General features: G+C 35.7%; 1 protein-coding gene across 1 annotated transcript in view; it reads right to left on the bottom strand.

Moving 5' to 3' along the window:
* Positions 1 to 22731, bottom strand: part of ZNF385D (zinc finger protein 385D) — an 844414-nt gene that overhangs the window by 309972 nt on the left and 511711 nt on the right. The gene's annotated exons all lie outside the window — the stretch shown is intronic.

The following is a 22731-nucleotide window of genomic DNA, read 5'->3' on the forward strand; positions in this document are numbered from 1 at the left end:
TCTGGCATCACTATGAGAAAAACCTACTCTGAGGAGCCTGCTGGTCCAAGGAGAATGAGAGACATGTGGGACAGAGACGCCCTAGCTGCCTTAAAACCTGCCATGAGAATTAGAGCTGCTCATCTAAAGCAAACCCATGTAGCTAAGCCAAGCCTAGAACAAATGAACCCCAGAGGATATGCAGCATGTCTCCAATAATAAAGATAACAAGTAGTTAATGGTTTAAGTCAATGAATTCTGGGATGGTTTGTTAAACAGCAAAAGCAAACTAATATAATACCTTTAGAAGATTTAGCAACTTACAACTTACACACTCAATGCAAAAATTTAAAAACTCCTCAGTTAAAAGGAAAGCCATTCAATGCCTCTCATGAAGGAATGCTGATGCTCAATTTTCTCAGGCTCTTGTTTACAGCTCCTGAGATGTGCCTCCCACTGGAAGCATTTCTACTTATTTATTGGCATTTAAAGAAACATTTCTCACCATAAACACACTTTTTTCCCCCTCAACACACCTAGCTATCTCTCTTCAAAGCTCCCCACAACTATTTCATTTTTTCCTACCCACAGAGATACAAAGAGCCTGAGCAAAAGGTGGCAATGGTTGAGTTCAGAAATAAGGCAAGCCTTCTATTTCCTATTCATCTCGCAGGGGTAATCTAAACATCGAAGCACTCCACACTCAATCAGGCAAGCTCTCACTGACGGCTCTTGAAAGATGCAGAGAAACAATTCCAATTCAGGGCATGGCTCGTGAAAAATAAAATCTACAATTGAAAAATACGTATGTGTACCTGATTTAAATGAGGCAGAAACATCACATCACGTGCCTTTATATCATCTCTGATTTCTCACAACACACAAAAGGATGGTGTTTATTTTATAATTTATTTAAAAATAATTTTAAGAAACCCGCTAATGTGAATTCTTTAAATGGTCATGTTCTGAGTCAGTTTTACCAAAATCAATAAACCACTTATGGCTAAGTGTTTTATAAACAGTGAGAAAACTCAAGGAAAAATATTGTGTTGAATAGAGTATTTTTAATGAAACAAAATCACTGTCTGGCACATAGTCTGGAACATTACTATGTGAAGACCAGATCCTATTAATATCCCTGCTTTTCTAAAGACAACAAACCTAGCCCAGTAGGCAGAACTAAAATTTTCCCCATGGAGAACCAGGTTGGAAAGGCCGATATTCTTTCAAGCAGGAAGTGGTGATTTGGTGGCTAACTTGAACAAAGGTATACTGCTTTTAGGATGGAGGAGGAAAAAATCGACCACAGTCATGGCTGAGACACGGAAAACTGCCTAGGGATTAACCACCTGCAAATCACCTCTCAGCTCCAAAGATAAAGCCATGAACATCAGTGTCATTGAGTATCATTGGACATTTCGGGGTAGAAATCTAAATGCAATATACTCTGTGAAACAAAATCAAGCAGATTATTCAAGTCAAATTGATTTCTAACTCAGCGATCATAAGCCCCAAATGGTTCAAAGATTTGCATACTGAAATGTGTCTAAATAGCTCACGTGGAAAAATAATATGTATACCTTTTTCTTGCTTTCTAAAAAGGTGAGGGGAAAAAAAACATTAAAGAGGGCTGATTTTTGACTTTCTATAAATTATATGGCATTAAATATTAAAGCATAATATTGAGCTTACTATATTGTGAATATAATAAAAATGCAATTCAAATATCCATCATAATTAGTGAGTTCAGCACATTGAATTTATATAATAGCTATTTCTGAACATTAAAAATAAAATTATTTTTCTGACTTAATTTCTATCTTCAAGAAAAATAAGAAGATGGGGAATTAACATTTACTGAGCACCTTCTGAATGCCACCCACTTTACATATGTAAGTTCATTTAGTATGGTACAGTAAAGGTCTATGGCAAAAGAATAAGGAAGATGGAAGCACATAGCCATTTAGAACTACAAAGTCCCATATATCTAGATGTGTTTTTTTTTTTTTTTTTTTTTTTTTTTTTTAGTTTTGGAATATGGCTTTAGATTTAGCAGATTCTATATTGCAATGAAAAGTGTAGGGATCTACTAACTCAATTATTGCAAGTAACTTTTTATTCTATATTTTTATCTTCACTTCCTTAGCTTTAGTCTGAAAATTAAATTTGTGTTTTTCAAAAATAGACTCAAAAAGAAACTGGCTCCAAACGTAATATCTAGGCATTGTCCTACAAGGCTGCCTTGCTCACGGAGAAGAATAAAGATAGATGGGATCATCCGTTTGTGTTTTAGGATTTGACTAGAGAGAGTATTGGTGAAGAGCCCACACTCACACAGAAACACACACAACCATCTACAAGGGAAATAAGCACTTCAGGAGAGGCAACAACAATAGTAATAGTAACAACGCTTACATAACACTTACCATGTGCCAGGCTTTGCTCTACTTTACTTGCATTATCTACTTTAATCTTCTTGACAATCCTATGAGACAAGTTCCACACATTTCAAAGGAAAGTAATAGATTAATAGAGTGCTCATGGCCAAAGTGAATACTGGATGTAGAGCACACTATCATTGCAAATTCCACCAAGGGATTCATGTCACAGTTTACTGAGTTTTCCTCTGACATTTCCCTCTTCCTCACCTACTTTTGTTTCTACTGCTCAGCCCTTATGTTCTTTTTTCTCAATATCTTCCTTATATGGATGCAATATATATTTGTACTATTTGTTGGCATTATTTACTGAAAATATGAAAATTTTACCTTTCTTAATTTTAAAAGCGAGTTTGTTGAGTATTTCCTTTTTTCCTTCTCTTAGAATACTTAAGATATTTTAGGGACCAATAGTAGCTCACATATGAACTACTAAGTTTGCTACGAAGACACACAGGATCTTTCAATGGATTAAGTTTACTTGCGCATTAATGCCTGTACCAAGATTCCAGTAAGATAACCCACAGAACATACAGGGAGTACTGCACTGTTCTCAAATAAATCTTTTTGTTTTCCAACTTTCACCTGAGGAAACATTTTTGGGAGCCTTCTCCATCAAGTGATCAATAACAATATTCAAATATTAACAATAGCAACAACAAAAAAATCCAAAGACTTCCTGTGAGATCTATCTAGTAAAACAGCTGGTTGTTATATCTAAAACTGACATAGCAATTACTTAAGATATCAGTATTTGAAGTAAATCAGTTTTGGATCCACTGTAATTGAGAAATTTTGAGACAATGATTTTAATGGAGTCCCTCAGGTTAGAATGGAGAAACTAAGAAATTATAAACAAGAGAGGAAACCCAGAAGAGACAGGTAAAGTTAGCCATGCTGTACTTTTAGAAAATTAAAAAAAAGAGAATAAAACATAAATATAAATCTAGGAATATGGTAGCTATCTCTTTCTTTGAAAGAGAGAGAGAGAAGAAGGAAAAGAATGGAAATTAGAAAAATAAAATAAAATAAATGAACATTTTCAGAGAAAACACTGTCAGAAGAAATAAGAGGTAGAAATCTAAACCTCTCTTGCCTATGTAGGATTGGTAGCCTTCCACATTTAAAATGGAGAATATAAGCAAAATATACCCCAAATTCCTAAATTATTTCAACTCCCCCTAGACTTCATTTGGAAGTAATTCATGTACAGCAAATATTACATGTATCGAAGGCTGTGCCAAGAAGTATCAAGAATTTGAGCATCCATGCCATATGTAATATTTTGAGTAAACAAATAATACTTTATAGGAAGACTCTGAATAATGGCTTTTTTTTACAGGTCATTTGGGACAAGTGTTTCATGAATCTTAACTCTAATAATACTTCATATAAAATCAGGCCAGAGAATGACTAAGGATTCCTTGCTGATCTTGATGACATTTGCCAGACACCTTAAACAAACACTTAATGTCTTGTTATTACTATGACTCCCAAACTCATAACATTAAAGATTATAAATATCTAAGCAGAATGGGTTTTGGAAGCTTATCCCTTCACCAGATGGACAGAAAAACAAAGTTCTTACAGGTAAGACTTCTGGACCACAGGTCAGGATGAATCACCCAATTGACCTCTCCAGCAATGGCATTTGACCCATGCCTTTAGCAATGAAGTAAAAGCTCAAAGGTTTTGCTAAATGGTGATGGAAGAGCTAGCAACTTTCATCACTCCTCAAACTGATGAAAACAGCCTGTATCGATAAAACAGCACTTCACTTTCTTGGCTTTCTCTCCTCTCCACCAAGGGGAAGACTCATCTGTACCATTTGCCTGCACTCTTTGCTCCTTCTCTGTGATGATAAGGGACTCATTTCATAACTTGGAACAAAGACTGAAGCTCTTTCATCCTTTAACGCACTTTTAGCATAATTCATTCAGAGAAGCTGCTGTCCTGCTGTCCATGGAGGTCAGTACCTACTCCTGTCGGAGCCGTGCATATGTGCCTGGCCCTATTCAGTCTCCTAGGCCAGGAAGAAGATAGTGCCTGCCAAGTGGAGGGTACAAGGTGAGCCCTTGTCTTCAAGAGGCATCAGCAAAAAATATCCAACCTTGGAGCTGAGAGAAATGACCTGTCACTTGGAGGGAATTAAGAAGTCTGAGTTAAAATGCTGCTGCTTTTTTTTTTTTTTTTAATGAGGAAATTAAAGCATAGAGAGAATTAAGAGGTTTGTTCAGGGTCACCATTTGATCTAGGACAAATGAGCTTCTAATTCGGCATTGTTTTATCTAGACTTTGATCATTGTAATTATCACACTGTAGATGGATCATCAATTTAATTTGTGTCTCTTTTTCCAACCTCTATTTACTTTTAAACCTCTCCAGATTTGCTATCTCTGCGACTTTGAGTGGGTTACCTAACCTCTCTGAATTTGTTTCCTTATAAGTAAAAATATGCATAATGATATACACGACTAGCACAACTCTATTCTTAGGATTGTTCAGAGAATTAAATTAGATGACACTTTTTAGAAAATATAGTCTATTACTTATACAACAAGAGGAATTTGATGTATGTTAGTTCTCTACCCTTTGGGTAAGAGTGAGAAAATACATTGAAATAATGAAAATGTAGGTCATGATATGTTTGATCAGAGGATAAGGGTGGGGGTGGAGCAGAAACTTAATTTAATATCACATCCTGGGTAATTAGGCTTACCTGTCTGAAAATTCATCATGCAGTTATAATTGCATTCAGAACAACTTAACTAAAATATTCACACCTCAACTGCATTTCCTACTCATAGCCCTGACCCTCACCCTGCTGTTCTTTTTAGATCTTCATGATTAGTAACTGATCACTACTCTCTCTGGCTTTGGGCTTAATATTTCAAGATCATCCTAGGAGGCCAATACAATATGTCTTTGATAAATTGCAATTAGAAACTCTCATGTATTGTGATTTTCAGATTATAAATACATGGCACCTGAAACAACCTGCAAAATGAAGGGCATAATAGGTAGTGAACAAGCCACTGATGCTTACAAGGTTCTATGGGCAAAGGGTTTGGTTAGGTCGGGGCTTCCATTAAATTATATTCAATATTAAGCTTTCCCACAGAGTCTCAAATATTTCCATTGGAACAGTGGAAAAAGAGAGTGGGAGAAGAGACCTTCCTTGCAAATCTTCCACGTTGGAGAAGGGAAATAGCATCTTCTCCTATGCATACATTTGCATGTTACTACAAATTACCTTTTGAAAAAAACACTGTTGGAGGCCTAATTTTTTGTAGACCGGTCCACCTAGAGTGTAAATTCAGAAAATCACCTGCAAATACCAGGGACACTCTAACAGCGCTGTTCAATATAATCGCACTGAGCCCTTAGAGAGTGCATTCTGTTTCATTCAATTCTGAACCAGCAACTTCTACACCCTTGTTTCCACAGTGTCCAGTTCCTTAGCCGGCATCTCTGGATGCATGAGAAACACCATTACAGAAGCACAAAGGCACCAGCTAAAAAAATGCTCTTTACAAAAATAAAATGAAATAAAAAAATGAAACAAAATAAAATAGCAGCCCTGGGCAAAGCCAACTGATCTTTTCCCTTATGAATGTGGGGATGTTTATTTGAATAAGGAAACATTAAAAGCTTATAATATAGCTGGGGAAAGTTAAGCCTTTCCTAAAATATCTTGATCGACACCCACTTTCCTATGACAAGACTAAAAATACAGTATGTAAGCAAGTCTTCCAGAAAGAAAGTTGTGGCAGAGATTTCTTTTTTCTTTTCCTCTTTTTCTATCAGAACTCATAGACCTCAGTGTGGCGTTATCAGCATTGCCAGACTCGGCGGGCAGTCAGGTTCTCTCGTACACGTGCTTATCAGTCTCCCATAAGAAGTTTGTCATTTAGTGCACTATGGGCATTAGGACTGAGTTGCTGGGAGAAAATTCTGCCAAGAATAAAACTTTAAAAATCAGCCTGTAAAGAAGGAGAATGTTATTATGGCTTCGAAATCCATATGTTTAAAAGCAAACTATAATCAGGCATTGGGTAGGGATTCATAAAAATAGAAATGTCTCTTCCTAGCCAACTTTCAGCATGGGCTACTTACTTACTCACCTAAAGACCTGTCTCTTGGTGTTATTTGAAATATTAGAGCACAATTACATTAACCATTTTGTTGGTACCTAGAGTTTCTAAGGTTGATAACATTTCTCTTCTGCATGCTTTAAATGTAGTTATTTAATATATAGATTTCAGGTGAAAGGAAGCTATAAAGAAGTGTAAAATAGTCTACTTTTAAGTACTATGTAAATGTGCACCTATATATATTTAGACAGAGAGAATCAGGGCATGGCCTAGGTGAGGACAGTGAAGGACACCACTCGGGTACAAAATTTAGAGGGCACTAAACATCTTAGTAAGCAAGATAAATGGTATTGTATGTATTTATCTTAAAATTATATATTTAAGGCATACAACATGCTGTTTTAGACATACAGTATTTTAATAAATATATTTTAAAAAAATCAAAATTAATGCAAAAAAGAACGCATAATGAAGACTATATCAAAATTTTACATAAGGACGGGATCAGTTTTACTGATTTCTCCTCTGGCTTTAAGCTCAAACATGGCTCTGCATGTCACCATTATTGATTGTGATTTTTATTTAAAAGCTTTATATTTTGATCATCATGGACTTTTGCTCATCTTAATTTTTTAAAATATTGCATTCAAAAATTCTTTATCTTGATTATTGAGGTTTTTGGTGACCTTTTAAATGCTATGACCACGGCAAGTAGTCATTCACCTCACCCTAGTCCAGCCCTGCCAGGCACTTCACACACAGTGCCACTCCCTCCCCCATCCAGTCTTCTGCACTGACCTAGGAGGTCAGACTTGCAAAACTGAGGATTGGAGCTTTTTAATAACTGGTCCTCAAATCACATCATTAAGAGGGCAGCTAGAATGGGAACCCTGGTCTGTGTCATGCCTGAGCCCCACTTTTCTTCCAGCTTTATTGAGGAATAATTGGCCATTGAAAATTGTATATATTTAAGATGTACAGCTTGAGAATTTGATATACATATGCATTGTGAAGTAATCACAACTCAGCTTATTAACATGTCGATTATCCTTTTAGATTGTCCTCTTAGATTTCAAATACGTAATGCAGTATTATTAACTTTAGTCCTAGAGTGGTACATGAGATCTTCAGAAACTTGGGTAACCGAAACTTTGTACCCTTGAACCATCACATCCCTGCTCCCCTCCCCCCCACCTCAGCTCCTGGCAGCCAGTTCTACTCACTGCTTCTATGAACTTGACTATTTTAGATTCCACATATAGGTGAGATTATGCAATATTTTAACCATTTTGCTATATCATCTGTCCCTTTCTGTTCAGGGTTATCACAAAATAGTGAAAAATTCAATTCAACAAACACCTATTAGGTACTTACTCCATATTTTACAGCACTTTGCTAGGCAATTTGAAGGTAAAGATGCCACTTTTGTTTCAGCACGTTCATGACCTGCTGAAGCACACTTGTGTGACTAATGGTACTAAATGCGGCCGTTGCCTTTCCCCCCCTGCTTAGCCTTCACCCACATACATTCAATAGTTCATTTCCAAAGAGGCTGCATTGGCAAGAACCAAGCTCATCCTTGATGTGAGAAAAGGAGGGAAAAAAGCAAGAAGTGTTGAGCATGTGACTATCCCAAGTGCTGTTGCTTCAGGGCTTTTTAAAAAATGTATATTATTTATGTTATTTTATACTTCAGGACTATTTTCCACGTGACTTCATTTCACCTTCATAAAATCTCTGTGTGAGATTAATGCTTTTATTATTCCAACGAAAAGGTTCTTAGAGGTTCATAATCTGCTCAACATCACAAGCATAAGTGGGTAGACCTGCGACACAAACTCAGTTCTCTTTGACTCTCCTTTCTAAGATTCCTCACAAAGAACTCTGCAAGCTGCTCTAATGCTGAGTGCTGCCCTGCTGATTGTACCGGGAAAGGACAGGGCAGTGTGTCCTGAACGTGGCATGGAGTAAATGTCCCACCTAGAAATGTTTTTGACAGTCTCAGTCCAAGATAACCAAGAAAGACTTGAGAGCACAGTACTTCTTAGGGAAATCAGTTTTTTTTATCTTCATTGTTTGCTTTGGCATATTTCAGATTTTAAATATAGACAATTCACAGCAAATGGTATATAGCGCCTCCAGCAAGAATTATTCAAAAGGCTTTAATCAGAAATTTTGTTCTCATTCCCAGTACCCTGAAACCACATGTCTTCTCTTAGTGTATTATCACTGAATCAATCTATGCGGGGCCATCAGTGAGAAAAACAACTTTCAAATATCTCCTATTGTGTAAAGACCATGATCTGGAAGAGTACAGCGTCAGTGGTGACAGAATAATAAGGCCATTTATATTTTTCTGCTTGGTAATTCATAAAACCGAGTTGCATCTAAGTAATTTTTTTAGCATTATGCTTTGCCATGGCTGTGAACATATGCTAATGAATGAAATCAACACATTCTTGTGTATAAATGAACTTTATCTTTTAAACCAGAAACAAATTCCCAAGCTAAGTCTCCAAATATATTCTTCTAAGCCTGTGTGAAGTAGTCCATTATGTTGTTTTTAGGAATTATGCTACCAAAAAAAGAAAAAGAAAATTTTATATTTATTTAAACTTAATAAGAAAATGTAGTGAATTGGACACACGCGTTTATCTTCATTCTGGCCTAAAACCACACTTAAACAACAGCAAGGAATAAAAAAATATATATTAATCCACAAGAGCACAGAAATAAGAGTGCAAACAACAATATGTAAGTGATGTCAACTCATTTTTGGAAGATAAAAAGAGAATCGAGGAAAAAATACCTGATCAAGCAAAATAGTGGAAGCTGAAAGTGAATATCCAGGAGATACTGATGAGAGGTCAGTGTGTTGACCTCCCAGATCCTCTAAAGGCTCGGGAATTGGAGGTGTTAGGTATCTCGGAAGGTATAGGTGCAAACAGAGAGCACGCCTCCTCCACCTCCCCTCCTTGTTCTCAAACAGAGGACATTGGGCTTCAGAGGCTTACTAATTGGGAATATGAGACACAGAGAAGAAAAGAGGTAAGGAATGAGAAGCTAAAATAAAAAGAGAAGTATTTAGGTAAAGTCTGAAAACTAGATGGGAATACTCTGCTCGTGCTCCTTATCCTGTCATTACTACCTATCCAACACACAAATAACCACACACACACTGCTCTACGGGAAAGTAGAACCTCCTTCTCAGGAGAAACAGAAAAATCCCAGAGAAATGCCATTCAGACGCTGATATTTTGGAAGCTGGCAAGCAAAACCCAGCTTTCTACCCAATCCTCCTATGGTGAAGGTCACCAGTCCACAAGCTCTGCCATCAAATTTTTAACACCTCATTCTTAAATGTGAAGGGACAGAAAAATTATCACATACTTGAGGGAAGCCTCCATCATGAAAAGCAAAGACCAAGACAATTGAGGATAAAATTCAAAGAGAGAATATATTAGGGGCAGAGGAAGTTTTTTTTTTTTAAGAACAATAGTTTATGACCTCAGAGAAACAGGAATTAATATTACACCCATTTAAAACACAACAAACAATGATGCCATTGAAATGAGCTAATGAGAGCTCTAGGAAATTAAAATTATGATAAGGATGATCAAATGTTTAATAGCAGTATTAGAAGGTAAAGTTAAAAATATCTTCCAAAGACTAGAAATAGCAAGAGAGTGACGTGGAAAGTGAGAGACAAATAAAAGCAAACTCAGAGAGTCAATGGACATCATTTGATATCTGCCTAACAGAAGATCCAGAAATAAATTAAGGATAGCAAATTACCCAAAAGAAAATTATCTACATAGAAGGACATGTGACATGAGTCCAGATAGATAAGGCCCAAATAAAACAAATGAAAAAGAAGAAAACAGGACCCTCACTGAAGCATATCATGTAAGCATAAGGCTAGCATCAAAGCATTTTTGAGACATTGCATTTCCCAAAGAATAAACTCCTCCCTACTCTTCCTCTCCTATGCAGGAGGTGCTTTATCTAAAGGAGGCAATATTTGTGCTAGGGACAATATGGAATGTAGGACACAGGAATCGTAGGATCCAACACCTGCTAGAACTAGAAGTTCAGACATTTTCAAGATGATGGCCAGTAGGATGCTATGATCAACCAGCTACCCAGGAGGCCTCAAGGACTGCTGATCTAGATTAGGGCTGGAGCAGAAGGCATCAGGAAGAAGGAATGAAACATAAATGGAGCAGCTAGATGAGACCAAGAGCTATTGAAAGGCTGGGGAAAAGTATTCCCAAAAGCAAGTAATAAATAAATAAATAAATAAATAAATAAAACAATGTTTAACTCCTAAAAAAACAAAAAGAAATTATGCAACAAAGCAAAAGCAATTATAGCTCATTACTGGCTCCACAATGAACAGTAGGTTCAAAGGCATAATAAAGAAACCACAAAATACTGATTTAATTAAATCCATAGTATAATTATCTTTGGGGGATGGAGGAGGGAGTATGTGGCATTCCAATTTAGGAATTCAAGATATATAGCCTAAAATGATAAAGAAACCAAGAGCAATACACTCCTGTTACTAGTAAGAAAAATATAAAACCTGGAACAAATATATAGGACAATTGAAAGTGGCAGATTCCAGGGAGCAGGACTTGAGAGTAGGGAGAGTTAGGGAAGAATGTTAGTTTTGCTGTTGTTGCTGTAAATCTTAGAGTATTATTTGATTTTGATACTATGGCCATGTGCTCATTTGTTAAATGTGTAAATTAATAAAACAAAAAGCTTAATAGATGCCTTTTAACTGCAGTACTGCAAATAAATCTCCCTGAAGAATAAAGGTGTCCATCACTGACTGACTTGGTCAGAAAAGAGCTTCATTTGCCTATATTTAGAAAATTCTTAATTTGCATATTTATGTGAAAAAAGAATAAAGCCAGGAAAGAAATGAAATTAAATATTAAAGAAATATGGGAAATGCTTAAAGTATGCAATAAGGTTGTTGCCTTTTTATTGCATTTCTCACATACACTGTAGCAGATTTGGGGGCATAATTAATGAATATTCTGTGATCTTCCTGTGACTTCTTGGCTTCTTTTAACTTGTCAATGTTTTCAGAGTGTGGCAAGAGTATTTGGTAAGAGGACTGAAGTCTCTTCAACAGGAAATTGGTTAAGTATAGTCGGACCCTAAAATGAAACATTTTGAAACTGTTAATAGTCTGAGATAGATCTATATGAAATCTTCAGCAAATATTACATAAAAAGATCAAGATGCAGAGTACAGCATATATCCTGAGTTTCCTTTTGTCCATATATACACACATGTACATACAAACATACACACACAAGCACCTATGCTTGTGGAAGAAAAGACTAATTTGGGGAGGACATATATTAAACTGCTAACAATGCTGGCCTCTGAGGAAGAAGTCTCAGGGGAGAGATTCAGATTTCATTAAACAGTCTTTAATACTCTGATTTTTAAAAATTTATGCATATATGGCTTTTTCAATAAAAACATCATTCATAAAGATACATTAAATGCCAATTCTTATCATGGTGCTATTAAAATATATGGTTTTGAAGAAGGATGGTAAAATGAAATTTGGGATGATTGATTTTCTTCTTATTTACTTTTTGAAGTTTATAATTTTTCTACAGTTATAATTGTATTTCTTTTAAAATGAAAAAAATATATTATTAAAAAAGAAAAAAGAGAAAATGCCATTCTTTTATTAGTTCTCTAGGGCACAGAAGATGTGCAGTCAGAACACAGCTTTTCTGGAATGGAAGGGTGAGCATCTTGGTATTAGATTTGCAGATGGACTCCATACCAAGCATATGGGAGGTTTTCTCAAGGAAAATCATTGCTATAGAGGCACGAGTTGCTATTTAAACCTTGGCAGACTAGGTCTTTTTATGTTTGACTTTTTTCTCTTCAATATGTGAATTAGGCATATGCTCAGATTTTCTTAAGCAGTTCCGCCATTATTGAAGTTAAATTTTTTCTTGCAAATTTATAGAATGTCAAATTTACTGGCTTGTGTTTTTTAGCTTGTTGTTTTTAGGTCCATTTATTTTTCTGTTTCTGCTTCCAAAGTTGCCAGATAAGTTAAAACAAGGGATAAGAAAACAAACAAAAAACCCTGAAAACAAACAGTATTAATCAATATGAAAATATACACAAAACTAATGGCACTTGAGCCAAGCAGGCATAGCACCATTTCAGAATAACAAGCAACTTCATTCTCAATTTACCAGAGGTTATAGCTCTAAAAATCACAAATACTTTCCATGGGAAGTAAATGTCTTTATAAAGGTCAATGCAGAATTTATAAGCTTTATTGCATGTTTTCTGTCCTTTTCATAGGTATATAAAAGGAACACAATAGAAGCTTTCTTTTATATCTTTTTTGCAATATGACTAGGTAGAGCAATCACTTTGCTTCTCACGCAGTAAGTTGTTTTGATCTCTTGTGGATCCTTTTAGAATAAAAAAACAAATTCCTTTAGTGGCTCAGACTAAGAAACAAACCTCACATATGGAGTGATCTATGAGATAGTCAGGAGAGAAGAAAAAACATTTACTGTGAATAAAAGTGACAAGAAGCAGGAGGTATCACAAAAATGTCTTCACTACAGATAATTGGCCCCTTAAGTTATTTAGGGGTTTCAGTTGAAAGTGTTAAGGGGCATGCCTTTCCCAAAAGAAGAAATCTGGCTCCTTTAACTTCCCATCCTGCTTTGGGGACAAAATACGGAGCTCTGCCAGTGCTTAGAGACTCCAGTCCCTCTTGGGATAGTTTATAAAACATTAGCAACTCTTATGGTTTTCATCATTTAATGGCTGCTAACATTATGCATCTGAATGAAAACTAAAACAAAGTTTAGAAAGTTTATTCACAACTCACAGTCTGCAGGTTGAGCCTAGAGTTATTTATTTTTATTTTCTCTTTGGCTTTCCTGCAAAAGATATTTGATAGTCAAAAAATGGGAACCTGATATCTGGGGCTTCTTTCATCAATAAGTTATATTGTTTTCAGAAATTAGCTTTTCTGGTCCTTAATTTTCATATCCATAAAATGAAGTGTTGGGGTAAATACACTCTGATGCCCCTCCTTACTTTAATATTCAATGACAAAGACATGCTGTTCTTCAGCAGAGCATTTTTCCCCTTCTACTAAAAGAAGAACACAGGAATTTACAGAGTCCTGACAAATACTCTCTATCTCTAAGGAAGTAAACTTTTGTCTAGGGAAGGCTTTCCCCCACTCTCCCTACAGCCTACAGACCAAATCTGGCCAGCCACCTGTTTTTGCAAATAACCTTTTATTGGAAGATAGCCCACAACTATCTGTTTGCTTATTGTTTATGGTAATTTTCAGGCAACACTGGTATAGTTGAGTACCTTGGGCTGGAGACCATATGTCGTGTAAATCCTAAAATATTTACTAGCTGGCTTTTTACAGAAAGAATGTGGATCCCAGGTCTGCAAGATCTCTGAACTGCTAAGGACCTTCTTAGCCTGTGGAAGTGGTGGAAACCTAAAGTAGATGTCCAGTTCGGGAAGGCAGGAGACATGCACATGCAGCCCAAACCAGGCCCCATATCCCCTTTTAGTTACTCCCCATGCTGCTCACTCCTCCAAGGTGGACCGAACTCCCAATTAAGTAAAGCTCAACATGTAGATTCTTAACACTGAAAGAAAAGCTTTCATCTGGAACATCCAGCTATTTTATGCCAAAGAATTCTCTTTGTCTTAAAAAAATGCCATTGATTCTCTTAGTTTTGTACATTTTAACTAATCTCTGACCAGCATTCAAAATTTTGGGTTGGCCATTGACCTTTCTGAAAATTTGATTAAAGCAATGATGGACCCTCCTCAGGAAAATGTGCCTACATAATGCAAATATTTTACACCCAATTTTCCAGGGGTGTAAGGGCTGGCTCACATTAATCTAAGATTTCAGAACACATAGCCGCCATAGTTTCTAAGTGAGATAATTTCTGCAATAATATCACATAAAGGTTAATATTACTATGTAGAATTGAATGCCAATGGACCATAGCAGGAAGAATATCAGACAAGGAGCCAAAAGAACAGGTTTATGCATTATCTTTGTCACTAACTAGCCATGGAAGTCCACTGAAGCACTCTAGGCTTTGGGTTCCTCATTTATTAAATAGTGAAAATAATAAATGCCCTGTGTCTACTCTGCAGGATAGACTCAAAGGGGGTAATAAGAGAAAGTTTTATAAACCACACAATTCTGCTTATTTTAGTAGTGAGTGATTTTGATAACCCATTTTGCAGATTGAGGGAATAAAGAACTATAGATCATTTGTATTCAAAATGTGATCCTGGGGCCAGCAATGTTACCATTACCTGGAAGCTTACTAGAAATGCATATTCTCGGGCACTGAGCCACACCTAGTGAATCCAAGTGAATCCCAGGTTATTTGTCTGTATGTTAAAGTTTGAGAAGTATTTCCATAGAAAGTTCTCTCTGCAAAGTAGAAACCTCTTTATAAGGCTGATCTCCTTCGGATAAGGAAACCAAGGCCAACATAGACCACAGGACATGCTGAGGTTTTATACAAGTCAAGCTGAAAAAGATGGGAGCACAACAGATGTCAGATTTTACAGATGTTTTTGAAATGATTCTGTGCTTAGGGCACTCACTACCTACTGACAAAAAAGCATATGATTAAATAAGCACAACCTTCTGTGAAATAGCTTAAAAACAGCTTGACCAGGTTGCTGAAATCCACAAAGATGGATCTACTGTTATAAGGTAACGGAACCATCGTCAGGACAAGTCACAGATTTCTAGACCTTCTTTTCATCTGCAATATTGTCAAATAGGGAGTTGTATACCTATTTTCATATCATACCTCATTGAGATAGAGTAAAATCAGTAATGAAAACTAGGCTCTATTGGCTACTCTCCCTATCACCCATCAAGGATTAAGGGTATAGTGTGAAAGAAGATATGGAGGATAGGGGAACGGAGAATGACTATAGATATTTAAAATTGCTGCTAATAGATTAACCAAGAAAACCAAATGAGGGAGTATATGTGGGGAGCAAAGTTTCTTCTGGTGACAGAAGGCGGCACCCAATCTCTACCATCATGTTCTTTGCCCCTATATGCAACTTGCCAGGTTGGGGAAGTAGGAGCATGGTGATAAATAAGGGAGAAAAAATGAGAAGTTTTAAACCAGAGAGAGCTTAAATTTAGAGGAGAAATGGGTGGAGTTTAGACCATCGGGAGCTTCTGTTTTAGTAAGCCAACCACTGACGGTTTCTGGACTCTGAGACATATCATTGCCAGAGTGTCACTCGGAGGACAGAAAACAAAGTGGATTGAGAGGTTATCTTAGTCTTTTCAGGCTGTTGCATGGAATGGGTAGCTTATAAACAACAGAAATTGATTTCTCACAGTTCTAATGCTGGAAAGTCTAAGATCCAGGTGCCAGCAGATTTGGCATTTGGTAGGGCCCACTTCCTGTTTCATAGATAGGGGCTTCTTGCGGTGTTCTCAAATGATAGAAGGGGCTTGCGGTGTTCTCAAATGATAGATAGCTAGCTTTAGGATCTTTTTAAAAATAAGAACAGTAATCCTAGTCATGAACCCTGAGCATGGTAGGTAGGCCTAGAAGAAAGAGTAATCTCAGAGGTGATAATATTCAAAAATGATAACCTTTGAAGCTGCTGCTGCTGCTGTTCATTCTAGGGGTGTAATAGAAAAGGAAAAATAATTTGAAATTTTAAAATCCTGAATTTGAACCCTAGTTCTGCCACTTACCTCTACTGCGTGATCTCATGTCTACTTCTCTGAGCTTCGTCTGAAGACTATGGATATTGTCACATATCACACAATGTTATTATGACAATTAAGTGAAATAATGGCCATCAGGTATTCACAAATTATAGACACGCATGACATATTCATTCCTTCTTCTGCATTTTCTACTAAGGTTCAATTTGCTAGCTCATACTTACTTAGTCAGTATCTACTATATGTTGAGTATTATATCAAATTATTCATATGTGATCTTTAATTGAAACAAAATGAAGTTTTTAAAAATAAAAGAGTTTAAATCTTAAGTTATATTATTCAACCCCTGGTTGTCCTCACATCACCCTTCAGGTTTAGTTATCTAACAACAGTATTTGCCTGCTCTAAGATCACCCAGTGTGAATGGAAAAGTCATCTACGTTTTTTTCATGTAATTATGTACCCAGTTGCTGTAGGCCTCAGGGGCCCCATTGGATCTCTAATAACAGAGAAGCCTGGAAAGTATATGCCTCCCCAAATTACAGCAGTGACAGGCTATGGACTCACCCCAGTAACAGATGGTTTTATTTGTGGCCACTGCCAGACACTTGGCTGAGGGCAGAGCGCACGGCCATTAGCGTCTGCTCCACTTTGGTGAAGTGGTAGCTATGTGCACAAGGAAAGCTGGGTCTGAAAATAATTGACAGGAAGGAGACAATGCACTTTTGATGTCACTCAGAGAGAAAACAAGCTAAAAGAAAAAAAAGAAATTCTGTGTCTTGGCTCCTGAAACAGGAAAGATAAGCAAAAGTAATTGTGTTATTTCCATAGAGGAGGAAGGTCAGGATGTCTCCTTGTGGGGAAAAAAATTAAGAAGAGAATAAGACATCTATAGGGTGCCTAACTCTCAGTGAATTTCTGGTAAGAAATTCTGACTCTGGTTACTTGGCAAACAAATTTAAAAAAAAGTTTTTCTCCCACTTCTGTCCCTTCAAATTGTAGGCACTCAAATATGATGAAGGGGACCATTATTAACCAGCATGGAAGAGCAAAGACATGCTCCATTGATAATGGCAAACAGAAAACATTACTTGTAACAAGATAAAAGAATATTAATTCAAGAACTAGAAAGCAAAAGCTGGTAGTTACCTACAAAGACAAGTAAGAGAATTTAAGGCATACATTTGAAAGATCTCGTGGTCTGTGGTCATCCACTCAAATAGAAATATGTATCATTAGCGGTCCAATGGGGCAGCAGCAATATCATAATAGCGAAGTCCAGCTAACTCTCAGTTTTTTTCTCCCACTTGGCAACTGTATGTAAACACTGTGACCAGTGGCTTTTTTTTTTCTTTTGTTTTGTTTTATAACAAGTTCTGATAGATTTTCCTAGTTCTTTGAAGCTATCCCAGAGTCAGAGTGTACTGGAGAACCTTACTGCTGGAGCAACTGTCAATATTAAATTTCTATTGCTGTATAACAAATTCCTACAAATTTAGCAGCATTAACAGCACACATTTCCTAACTCATCCTATGAGGCCAGCAATACTTGAATACCAAAAACAAAGACATTATAAGAAAAGAAAAATACAGACCAATACATCTCATGAACATAGATGCAAAAATCTTTAACAAACTATTAGCAAATCTCATCCAAAAATGTATGAAAAGAATTATACATAACTACAAAGTGGGATTTATCTCACGTATGCAAAATTGGTTCAAAATTTGAAAATCAATTAATGTAACCCTTAACATCAACAGCCTACAAAAGAAAAAAACACATAATCATATTATAAAGAATATTTACAAAGACCTACAGCTAATATACTTCATGCTGAGAAATACGAAACTTTCCCACTAAGATCAGGAGTAAGAAAAGGATGTCCCCTCTCTCTATTTCCATTCAACATTGTACTGGAAGTATTAGCTAACGCAATACAACAAGAAAAAGAACTAAAAGATATACAGATCGGGAAGGAAGAAGTAAAACTGTCTTTGTTCACAGATGGCATGATTGTCTATGTAGAAAATCAGAAAGAACAAAAAATAACACTTCTAAAACTAATAATCAATTATAGCAAGGTTGAAGGACACAAGGCTAGAAAACAAAATTCAACTGTTTTCCTATATACCAGTAATGAACTAGTGGAATTTAAAATTAAAATCACAATATAATTTACATTTGTACTCCCTAAAATGAAATCCTTAGGTATAAGTCTAATGAAACAGATACAAGACCTATATGAGAAAAGTCACAACATCCTGATGAAAGAAATTAAAGAAGAACTAAATAAATGGAGAGACAATTCATATTTATGGATAAGAAGCCTCAATATTGTGAAGATAGCAGGCTTTCCTGTCTTGATCTATAAATTCAGTGCAATCCTAATTGAAATCCAAGTAAGTTATTTTGTGGAGATTGACAAAATACCCCCAAAATTTATATAATTCTAAAGTTTATATGGAGAGGCAAAAGATCCAGATGGCCAACATAATATTGAAAGAAAAGAACAAGGTTGGAAGACTGACATTACTCTACTTCAAAACTTATTATAAAGCTACTGTAATCAAGACAGTGTGGTATTGCTGGAGATAGACATATTGATCACTATATTATAATAGAAAAATAGACCCCACACAAATATAGTCAACAGATCTTTGTCAAAGGAGCAAAGCAATACAATGAATAAAGAAGTATTTCAAAAAGTGGTGCTGGAACAATTGGACATCGACATGCAAAAAAAAAAAAAAAAGAATCTAGACACAGAGTTTACACCCTTCACAAACATTAACTCAAATGGATCATAGACCTATATGTAAGATGCAAAACTCCTGGAAGATAACATAGAAGCATATCTAAATAACCTTGTAGTTGGTGATGACCTTTTAGCTACAATGCCAAGGCATGATCCATGAAAGAAAGAATTGACAAGCTGGGCTTCAGTGAAATTAAAAATTCCTGTACTGTGGAAGACACTGTCAAGAGAGTAAGTCAAATCACAGATAAGGAGAAAATATTTGCAAAAGAATATCTGATAAAGGACTATCATCCAATACATACAAAGAACTCTTCAAGCACAAGAATAAGAAAAAAACCTGATTAAAAACTGGGGCAAAGACCCTAATGGATAACTCAGCAAAGAAGATATACAAATGGCAAATAAGCCTATGAAAAGAAGTTCCACATCACAGTCCCCAGGGAAATGCAAATTCATACAATAGTGAGATACCATTATAAGCCTATTAGAATGGCCTAAATACAAAACACTGACAACACCAAATGTTGGTGAGGATGTGGAGTAACAGGAACTCTCATTTATTACTCATGGGGATGCAGCATGCTAGAGCCACTTTGAAAGACAGCTTGGCAGTTTCTTATGAAACTAAAGATATTCTTATCATATAATCAACTAATCACACTCTTTGGTAGTAGTTGAAAAATTATGTCTACAGAAAATCCTGGACACGGATGTTTATAGCAGCTTTATTCATATCTGCCCAAACTTTGCAGCAGCCAAGATGTCCTTCTAAACATGAATGAATAAATAAACTGTGGTATGTTCAGACAATGGAATACTAGTCAGAGCTGAAAAGAACTATCTATCAAGCTGTGAAAAGATATGAAGGAACCTTAAATGCATATTACTAAGTGAAAGAAGCAAATAGGAAAAGGCTATATACTGTAATATTTGAACTACATGACATTCTGTAAAAGGCAAGACTATGGATACAGTAAAATTTTAGTGGTTGCTGGAAGTTTGGTGGAGTAGGGGATGAGTAGGTAGAGCACAGAGGATTTTTAGGGCAGTGAAAATACTTAGCATGATACTATAATGGTAGATACATGTCATTATACATTTGTCCAAATCCATAGAATTTATAATACCAAGAGTGAAGCTTAATGTAAACTATGCATTTTGGGTGATGATGTGTCAATGAAGGTTCATCAACTGTAACAAATGTACTGGTAGAGGTTTTTGATAATGGCGGATGCTATGCATATGTTGGGGTATAGGGAATATGAGAAATCTCTTTACCTTCCTCTTAGTTTTGCTATGATCCTAAGACTCCATTAAAAAATTGTCATACAAAACCCCCAAACACAACTATTCTCTCACAACATAGATTAGCTTGTTCTTCTGTTCATGGCCTCATTAGGCTAAAACCAAGATTTTAGCTAGCTCTGTTATCTTCTCTGAGGCTCAGGACCGACTTCCAAGTTCACTGATTTTTGGCAACAATCACCTTTATCTATTTCCAAAATATTTTTATCCCCAAAAGAAAGTCCCATACACATTAAGCAACCACTTTCCATTATCCTCTATCCTCTGGCAACCATTAATCTCTTTTATCCATCTATTTACCTGAACATTCCACGTAAATGGAATCATATAATATGTGACTCTTTTTGTCTGGTGTCTTCTACTTTGCGTGTTTCTAGGGTTCATCCAGATTATAGCATGTATTTGAATTTCGTTCCTTTTCGTGGCTAAAGAATGCTCCATTGTCTGGACGTACTACATTTATTTATCTTTTCAAGAGTTTATAGACAATTGGGTTGTTTCCACCTTTTGGCGATTGGGAATAGTGCTGCTATAAAAATTCCTGCACATGTTTTTTTGTACAACTGTTATCAATTCTTTTGGGTATATACCTAGAAGTGGAATTGCTAGGTCATATGGTAATTGACAAACTATTTTTCCACAGTGGCTGTGGCATTTTACATTCCCACCAGCAATGTTTGAGTGTTCCAATTTCTCTAAATTCTCACCAACATTTGTTTTCAGTTTTTTAAATTATAGCCATTCCAGTGAGTATGAAGTGGTTGTGTTTTTGGTTTTGATTTTCATTTCATTGTGGTTTAGATTTGCATTTCCTTAATAACTAATGATGTTAAGCATCTTTTTATGAGCTTTTTGGCTATTTATACATGGCCATCTTCTTTGGAGCAATGTCTATTGACTATTTTTCATTTGGGTTGTTTGCCTTTTTGTTATTGAGTTATAAGAGTTCTTTCAATATTCTGAATTTTAGAACTTCATAGGCATAGGATTTGCAGATACTTTTTCCCATTTTGTAGGTTGTTTTTTTTCACATTCTTGAATGTTATTTGATGTACAAAATTTCTAATTTTGATAGAGCTCAATTTATTTATTTTTATGTTGTTATGTTTGCTTTTGAAACCATATTTAAAAATTCATTGCCAAATCTGAAATCATAAAGATTCACCTCTATGTTTTCTACTAAGACTTTTATAGCTTTAGCATTCACATTTAAGCCTTTGATCCATTTTGAGTTAAATTTTGTGTATGTATGAGGTAGAGATCCAATTTATTCTCTTGCATGTGGATATCCAGTTGTCCCAGAAATATTGGTTGAAAAGATTATTCTTTCTCCATAGAATGTTACTGATACCCTTGTTTAAAATCAATCAACCACAGATTTATGGGTTATCTCTGGACTGTCAATTCTAATCTACTTATCTATCTTTATGTCTATCCTTACGTCAGTGCCATATTTTGTATTATAGCTTTGTGTTATGTTTTAAAATTAGATGTTTTAAGTTATGTAAGTTTATTTTCTTTTTTCAAGATTTTATTGGCTATTTGGGATGCCCTGTAATTTCCTATGAATTTTAGGATCTGCTTATCCATTTATGCCAAAAAGTCCACTGGGATTTTGATAGGAATAGCACTGAATCTGTAGATCACTCTGAGTGGTATTGTCAATCTTAACAACATTACGTCACCTAATCTAGGAACATGGGATTTCCCTCCAATTACTCAGGTCTTGTTTAAAATTTTTTTAGCAATGCTTATAGTTTTCAGTATACAAGTTGAACACTCAGTCAGTTAAATTTATTCTTAAATATTTTTTTCTGCTTAAACATGAGGAAATGTTGCATAAAATCTAATTAATTAATGTCTTGGTAAATTGATGCAAATTAGCCTATAGATTGCAATCCCAATACTGTCCAAGAGCTTATACTTACAAAGGACTTAGTATATATTTAAACATTTTTTTCCAAAAAAAGTAGAGAATAATAAGAAAGGCTTTCAGCTTTAATTGTGGAGATGCAGTGCTTTCTTTGATAAATCCAATCATCAAATAATTTCATATTACTCCTTTGGAGAGAATTTTCCAGTATTGTTTCCAAAACAACTCATTTTTGCTTTGCTCAAAAACCTTAAGGCAGAAGCCTCTGACCCTCTCAAAAGCACAGAGTAAAGCAAGGTTCATATAAGACACACTTCCAAATAAATAATATATTATAAAACACTTGAACCGGTATCTTATCTTACAGAAAAGGAACTGTAAGTTCAGAATGGATCCATTTTGATTTATACAGCACAGCATGTGCAACATAAACCATACATGCATGGGTGACAGGCAGGGCAGTTCACATAGGCCAACTGTATCAGATGATGATTTTTCCTACCCTGGAAGTAGA

This window comes from Microcebus murinus, chromosome 1 (genome assembly GCF_040939455.1).
Source record: "Microcebus murinus isolate Inina chromosome 1, M.murinus_Inina_mat1.0, whole genome shotgun sequence".
NCBI classification, from domain to species: Eukaryota; Metazoa; Chordata; class Mammalia; order Primates; family Cheirogaleidae; genus Microcebus; species Microcebus murinus.